Source organism: Equus asinus, chromosome 3, assembly GCF_041296235.1.
Source record: "Equus asinus isolate D_3611 breed Donkey chromosome 3, EquAss-T2T_v2, whole genome shotgun sequence".
Lineage (NCBI taxonomy): Eukaryota > Metazoa > Chordata > Mammalia > Perissodactyla > Equidae > Equus > Equus asinus.
Genome location: NC_091792.1, coordinates 55,359,435 through 55,367,995, shown reverse-complemented (window position 1 = coordinate 55,367,995; position 8,561 = coordinate 55,359,435). Strand labels below are relative to the sequence as shown.

Below are 8,561 nucleotides of genomic sequence, written 5' to 3'. Positions count from 1 at the left end.
TGTCATAAATACCCTGTATTAGTTTCCTATGGCTGTGTAACAAATTACCACAGTGTTCCAAGATCCAGTAATTATAAAGTTATAAATTCCTTTAAGGAATTAGGAAGTTTATGTCATTGTCATTTAGGTCATCCTTTTGTGTATATAAACATCTCCATCATAGTTATTATCTTCCTGGCATCTGGATGAGATGCCGCATTTTCCAGCAGTTCAAATTCTTGAACAAAAATCTCACCTCATAGCTCAACTCAAATCAGCCAGCACCAAACCCAAATCCCTATTTCTAAGGCAACCAGTGGTAGTTCTTAAGGAGAGATTGGAGAGACGCAGGGCCTGGAGGAAGGCTGAGATGAGGAACTTGACAATCCATCAATCGTGAGAAGAGGAAAGTGTAAATTGGAGAGATTTATAAAAGCAAAAGTAAAATAAGCCTTCCACTTACTTTATTCAGTAGTTCTCAATGATAACCAGAATTGCTTAGCCAGCACTGTATAAATGAGTGCCTTGTTTTTAAGTGACCAACATAGAGTAAATTGATTTATAATCCCCATCTTTCAAGAGTGGATTACCCCTAACCACAATCCATAGAAATCTGTTTCTACCAAGAAAAACAGAGCGAGAGAACACTCAAGATGATTAGGCTGTCCTTTATTACTCGATGTTCATCTCATCCAAGTAAGATTACCTTCACCTCGTACTGCAAAGCATAGAAAACTGGAGCCTCACTTGTTGCTGTTGCCATTGTGAATTTTTTCAACCTTTTGGGAAAGCAATTTGGCAGTGTGTATCAAGAAGTATTAAAATGTTTACACCCTTTAACACAATGTGTTAGACACTATGGATTGGCTCACTCAGCACAAATTCGAATTTCCTTCTAGTGTCTCTGAGCACTGTAGAAATGAAATGCTACATTTCCAGATGCTCTTGCAGCTACAGTTCCAGGTACGATTTAAGTTCTGTCATTCAGATACCTGCATTCAGAACTGAGTTAAGAGGGGAGCAAGGCAAGATGCCAGGCACTGTGCTTTTATACTAAGCAGCTTCTTGGTTTGGGAGTTTCTGATTCTGGCAGAAGCAGTGAACTGCTGGATAGAAATTGTTCCTGGAAGCTCCATCTCCTTTTTCAGCCATTCCAACAATTTTGGAAACCACAGAGTACATAATAATCACACTTTTTGCTTAAGCCAGCTAGAGTAGTTTCCACTATCTGCAACTGAATGCCAACAGGCCAGGTGTGTCAGGGTCTCTAAGACCACCCTCTGGCTTGAGGATTTGCTAAAATGACTCAGAGGACCCAGAAGCTGTATTCACAGTTGCAGTTTATTACAGCAAAAGGACAGAGTCAAATTTCAAAAGGAAAAGGCGCATGGGGCAAAGTCTGGAGGAAACCAGGCTCAAGCTTCCAAGAGTCCCCTCCCAGCAATCACACAGGATGCCCTCAATTCCTTCAGCCATATGTGACAACACATGCAAAGTGTTGTCAACCAGTGCCTGGCTGTCCAGGGCTTTTACTGGGCATCAGGCACAGACACCTACAGTGTCTGCAGGGCTGACCTCAGTTACTGAAGCTCCACACCCACAAAGGGAAAGCAGGTGTTCACCGTGAATCACATTTTTAGTAGAAACTATCTGGAAAAACTCTCATAGCATGGCTCAAGACCCCAGGGAAGCAGAACTCTCTTAGTCAGAATATTCCAAGAGCTCAATTCCCAGTAGCCAGGCAAGGGCCAGTCATGAAAAAAGCCCTGTTTGGGGCAAGTGCATGGTCTGAGTGACCGAGATCTGCTGAGTTATCCTTTCCCACCCACCAGGAATCTGACTTCTAGACATTTATAGTAAACAGTTACCCAAAATAGGGAAGGAACTAAAAAATATGAAGATAGTCATTGTAATTTAAAACAGCAAAAAGCTGGGGGTGAGGGTTGGGTAGAGGTTTTGTGACTAAAGTTCTCACAATAGGAAAATAGTTATGTCATTACGGTTCATCCACTTAAAACTAAGTTTTAGGCCACCACTAAATCACCATTATGAAGCAGTATCATTCATTTTATGAAGCATTACGTTAAAGTGATTATAATATGGAATGAAAAATCAGGGTATAAAAGTATACATATACTCTAATTACAACTATGTACAAAAGTAAGACGATATCTACCAAAAAGACTACAATTGGGTAATGTTTTCTTACTTTCAAAATATTGTATAACATGGCTCTTTACGTTCATAATTTAAAAATACATTTTTTTTTAATACCTTACACAAACTAGTCACACTTTTTTCAGTTGGATAAGCAGAGGTTCCTAAAAAGAAATTAAAATATCTAGGGACAGCAAGGGAGCAACTACCGTGTAATGGAAGCTCAAACTAAGTCGTATCCGCACAACCATAGTCAACTTGGATCTGGTCAATTACATAGGTTTAATTTTCCTCCTGTTAGTTTACATAGCTTCTGTGTGGCAGCCATGGTGTCACCATTCATGGCACACAGTGAGCTGAAGCAGCCGGAGCATTTGGTCCTGGTATTCAATATGGTTATTTCAAGTTGGCCTAAAATGGAACAGTTGTCACTTGGCATAGTTTTCTTTGGATTAAGTTTGAATATTTATTTGTCTCCTTTAGGAATCTCCTCCACTGCATGTAAGAAAGTCTTTAATGCTTCCCCTACAATACTCATATAGCAAGGTATATCCTCATATTCCTTTTCAAATGCTAATTAAATCTTCAGTGGGTGACCATTATTAACTGTATCAAAAGTAGGTTTAATTAAAATCTTTGGAGATTCAAGCCTAATGAAAATCAAATATCAACTAAACATCTAATTTTAAACTGGTGATGTGTGTTTATTAAGATTTTAAGTTCCCTGAAGTCAAGAACCATAACTCCTTTCTCTGGAACCCACTGGTAACCTGAAGAATGTCATTTTTAAAACGTATGTATCAATTAGCATGCCTTTACAGGTACCCTACTTTTAAGCTTCAGGATTTAAAATTCCACTTACTCATTTTATTCATTCAGTCAGGCAATATTTATTGAGTGCCTATTTTAGGCACTTAACATATAGCAGTAAACAAAACAGGGAAATTCTTGACCTCACAGAGCTTACGTTTGGGGCAAGGACTGGTGAGGGAAGACAGACAATAAAGAAATTACTTAATTAAAGTGTTTTACATAGTGTTAAGTGCTACAAATAAAATACACAGCAAAAATTTAAGAAAGAAGAGAAGGAAAAGAGGAAAGGAGGGTGGACCTGCATACATTTGGACCGGGCAATTTTAGTTCCAAGAATTTATCTTAATGAAACAATTTAAGGACCTTCATGACAGCACATATTAGTGAAAGAATGAAACAACCCAGATGTCCAGGCACAACCACCTTCCTTCCAGTGTCCCAACGTGGCCCTACTTCCTATACATCCTGTAGGGCTCAGTTCAAATTTCACTTTCTGAGGGAACCCTGCCCGGGGCCCCAAGACCAGGTAAGGCCTTCTGTTAGTTACTTCCATAGCACCCTAGCTCTTTTCCTTTGTAGCACTTACCACAATAATAAGTAATTATTTGTACAATTATTAGTTAATGTTTACCTGTCTCCTTCTCCCCCAAACCATAATCCCCATCACGACAGGAACTGTGTCCATTTTCTCCACAGCTGTATCCTTGGAGGCTATGACAGTGTTTGACAGACATCAGGCTCTCAATACGTGTTGCTATTGGATTGTACACTTTAAATGAGTGAATTTTATGGTATGTGAATTACATCTCAATAAAGCTGTTAAAAAAAGATATTACCATTAAAACGTAAACAGATTACTTAATTAATCAAGTAATTAAACATTAAACTAATGAAAATTACCATACAGTGGCATACAACGTGGTTTAAAAAAATGTCTGAGTTGTATGTCTATTGACATGGGAAAATATTCAAGAAATATTAGACAAAAGAGTTTTTATAAATCTGTTTATGCAATATGATGTCAAAATTTTTTGCCTAACAAAAACATACATCCATATATTTAAGCAATATTTATTGAAAGCCTACATTTCCAGGCACAGTGCTAAGTGTTTGTGATACATCAGTGAATAAAGATCCTTATTCTTTATTGTGGAGCTTACATTCAAGCACAGGAGACTGACCATAAGTAAGAAACATAATAAGTAAGAACATTATATAGTATGCTAGAAGGTAAAAAAGGCGATGGAGGGTAGGCGGAGAGGGATTGGCAGAAAAGGGTTTGGAAGTGCTGAGGAGCATGTTGCAGTTCTAAAAAGGGAGGTTGGCCTAGTCCTCTCGGATGGTGAGCAAAGACTCAAGCGAGGGAGTTAGCCGAGCAAGCATCTGGGAGGAGCAAGGCCCCAAGGGAGTTTTGAGCTTCTCCTCTTCAAGAAATAGCCAAGACCAATATGGCTGCAGGAGAGCCAACAAGAGGGAGTGCATTAGGAGAGGAGAGTGGTACAGCTAGAGAGCCTCTTGTTGCCATTGTAAGGACTTTGGCTTTCACTCTATGAGGGGTGGGCAGCCCTCGTGGGATTCTGACTGTCAGTGTTGCAATCCAATGTACACATCAGGATAGATGCAGAGAGGGCTGATGGCCACTCTGAGTTTATTGTAACCAGCGTTTCAATATATACATAGCTTACATCTGTTAGACATACACAGGTGTTCTGGATGAAATAATTAGTGAATGCCAAGAATTCTTAGTGATTTCTCAAGGAGCACTCCCTCCGGCGTCTGTTTTGATGTTATCATGTTATTGCTGTGCTCGTATATTTTTATCTCGGAGCGGGCAAGGTCTCTTAGGCAACGGCCCCTCCTGCTCCCAATATCGATATCGTTTCTCCATCTGTGCCCCCGGGTGGCCGCCACCTGTCTTAGGTCGCCCCCCCACCCCGTCCCCGAGGTCTTACCCGTCATTGGCTAACCGGCCTTCTCACCTCCGGGTCACATTTTGTTGGCAAGCTTTTTCCAGTGATTATTAACCCTTCCTGTGTCAGAGGCGGCTACACTGACCAGGAGAGAGATGATCTCCTGTTTGAGAGGATGGCACTGGCTGCTGAACTGAGGGCAACAGGAGGAGAAGCAAGGAGGCCTGTTCAAAGGTTAATCCAGGCAAGAGAGGATGGCAGCTGAGACCCAAGAACAAGCGGTTAGGAGAGGGTGGTGTTCAGATTTTAAAAAATAGAGCCAATAGGATTTCCTAATAGGTTGAATATGAGGTGTGAAAGAAAGGGAAGAATTGAAAACCAAGGTTTTTGGTCAAAGCAACTAGGGGATGGAGTTGACCATAACAAAGATGAAGGCAGAGGATGAAGTCAGTTTAGAAAGAGAGAACTGGACGGGCCAGCCTGGTGGCATAGTGGTTGAGTTCAGGGGCTCCCCTTTGGTGACCTGGGTTCCCAGCCTGGACCCCAGGCGCAGACCCAGTTCTGCTCATCGAGCCATGCTGTGATGGCGTCCCACATAGAGGAAGATTGGCACAGATGTTAGCTCAGCAACAATCTTCCTCAAAGAGGAAGATTGGCAACAGATGTTACCTCAGGGTCAATTTTCCTGAAAAAAAAAAGCAAAAACAAAAAAGAACTGGACTATAGTTTTGGATGTGTTAACCAGCTGTCTGAGCTAGATTGTTTTCAACTCACTATTAGTGGCACCCCCTTGTAAAAGATCTGCTGAGAAGAGGCAGGGAACTACATTTCCCAGAATTCCCTTCTGCATCAGGGTCAGCCAATGAAAGATCTGAGATTTGAGGCCCTTAATCTCTGGAAGTAGTTGTAGCCAAAGTGAGGTTGGAAGGAGCTTCTGAGTGAGCTTTGTGAAAACTGCCCACGTCTGGGATAGTTAGTGGTGGGTGGTGGGTGCTTGTTATTCACAGCATCTTCAGGACTTTACTACTGTAGCCTAAGAGAGTTGGTGGGAAGAACCTGAAATCTGCGGTGGCTTCCAGACGCATGCTTGCTGCAGCTGAAACAGAAGAGACAACTTGTTAAACTGCCCCTCCCCCAGGCCTTCTCAGCATTGTTTAAACTTCCAATTTCCTTTATTCAAACCCTTCGTACTCAGAATGCATAGAATGTCTTCTGTCGTCTGGATAAAACATCCAAATGGAGATGCGGAGTAGGCAGTTGGAAACATCCATCTGCAGTTTAGGAGAGAGGTCAGGGCTGGCAGTGAGACTGGAGGGGAGTCATCAGCAAACAACAGCATTTAAACCTTGAGCTTGAATGACCACCAAACATGGAGAGAGAAAAGTTCAAGAACTGAGCCTGGAGCAAACCAACATGCACAGGCTGCAGGAAAGAAGAGACCAAGTGGGTTGAAGAGGAACCAACGAGGCAGAAAAAGCCAGGCCAGTGTAGCTCTCTGGAAGCCAGAGAAGAAAGGGCACCAAGTAGGGGAGAATGACCAGGTAGGCTGGGTGCTGCTGATCGGTCGATTAACCGAGGGCTGAGAACTGACCCACCGGATTACACAAAGCACAGGTCATTGGTGACCTGCACAAAAGCAGTTTTGTGCAGCAGAGGGGGTTTGAAAAGCTGATTGGAATGAGTTTAAGAGAAAATGGGAGGAAAAGACTTGCACACAGCTGTGTTCATTGTAAAAAGCCTGGTGACATACATGAAAATGTGAACAGGCAATACCTCTGTGTCATGATATTACAGGTGAGGGTTTGTCCCCTGTATCTTTTTATTGATTAGCTGAAAAGAACGTGCATTCCTTCTATAAGTAAAAATAGTTATCAGCATCCCTCTCTAATGATTCAGCCACCGACATGGCCTGGCCCGAGGCTCACTCTGAGTTCCAAGGGGCTCAGATCTAAGAAATAGAAAGTTCTTAGGTATCAGCCTCAGTCCCCAGACATTGCTCCACCTTCTCCTATTCCCAAGAATACCAAACGATGCACATCCTGTCTACTCTTCCCAAATTGCAATTACTATTTTGAAATTAAATGATACCCTGACAACTTAAAAATTATCTTCAGTAATTAGGGAACACTTTTCACGTAGCAAGCACTTGCTAAATAACACGTTTAAAAAGATGACTGTGATTGCCAAATGCTTAATTTACACTGTGAACGCTGTTTATCCAGGATAGCCAAGGGCCCATCCAGCAGACATACCTGTCAACTCTACTGAGGAGAGAAGGTGAACATGAGAAATTTCAAGCACTTGAAGCTTAAAAGACCTAAAAAGGTAAAAAAGAAACCTTGGGAAATCCAAATGTGCTTTATATAATAGCCAGGGAAATTACTTTGTTCCTTGTCATTGGGATTAAAGCAGTTAAGAGATTTTGGGGAACTGCTTCTGGCCAGGACCGTTTTCCTGATCTTGTATTCCCAGCACCTCTCCCAGTAGCTGTATATGGTTAACACTTAATTAACATTTATTGAACTAATTACCTCACTTGCTCTTCTTTACTGAAATAGTCATAATGATTATCCCCTCTTTCTAGCAAATACCAAGTTAGGTTTAATGAGTGCAGAATAATTAACCAGTGAAGCTGGAGAAGCTTCAAATGTTCGCAGGACCCACAGGGGCATTTCTGTCCAGCCTCCAGATGATTGCTGCCCTGTTAATGGTGATGGGCTAAATTCCCAGTCTCTGTGATTGCAAAGTCTGTCTGCCAGTGAAGGGAGACTTCGAGGTACAAAAGGGAAGAAAACAAGGATTACAAATGGATTTGGCAATACAGCTGAGGGAAAAGTCACATTGTTATACCTCAGCGAATATTCTAACTACTGATGACAGACACAGATAGTAGAATCTTAGAAGGCTAATGAATAACAATAATGAAGCTAAGTGCTTTCCATGCATTACCTAATTTAATGCTCAAAACAACTGGAGGCAGGATTATGAGGTCCTGGCATGACCTGAGTAATGGATGACCCCAGGGCTAGGTTGAGGGCCAGCGAGAGGAGTGGGAGGCGGCCGCAGGCGGGGGTTTCAGAAGCGGGCACAGCAGCATTACCGGCGTGTTTGTGAAATAGTGGTCAGAAAAAGAAAAGGCAGAGGAGTACAGTTCTGCAGCAGGCCCAGCAGCACTCAGGGACCTCTCGCCTTTAAATGTAACCACCTGCCTTCTAGGAGCAGTTCAACTGGCCCCATCTTATCAACAGAGTAACTGAGAGTTGTTTTTCAGGAACTGAGAGTCAACTCCTTGTCGAGTTCAGGCTGGTTGAGAGCACCAACCCATCAACTGGGCCAGCTACACATGCCAAATAAGTGGCCCTTTTGATGTCAAGGGGCCAAAAACTCCACCCTCAGGTCATGTTACCCCCACCATTTTGTGAACATGAAGCCTATGAAGAGCCACGAAGCTTGACTATGCTTGAGCAGATCATCAATTACCTCACTTCTCCTCACCTCCAAGCATCTCTCTCCACACTTCAGACAGCCCAGCCCTTTGTCTCATAAATTTTGCCCCAAGCCCTAGATTGGGGAGACAGATTGAGAGCTTTTACTTCCTGTCTCCTTGAGGATTGACCTCTCAATGAAGCTTTCTTCTTTTCTCAAAAGCTGATGCCGTAATATTTGGCTGTTTTTGTGCTTTGGGCAGAGAACCTCATCTTT

The 8,561-nt window shown here is 42.3% G+C and overlaps 1 long non-coding RNA gene across 2 annotated transcripts in view; it reads right to left on the bottom strand.

Annotated features, from left to right (window-relative positions):
- LOC106848463 (uncharacterized) overlaps window positions 1-8,561 on the bottom strand; it is a 34,248-nt gene that overhangs the window by 9,929 nt on the left and 15,758 nt on the right. The gene's annotated exons all lie outside the window — the stretch shown is intronic.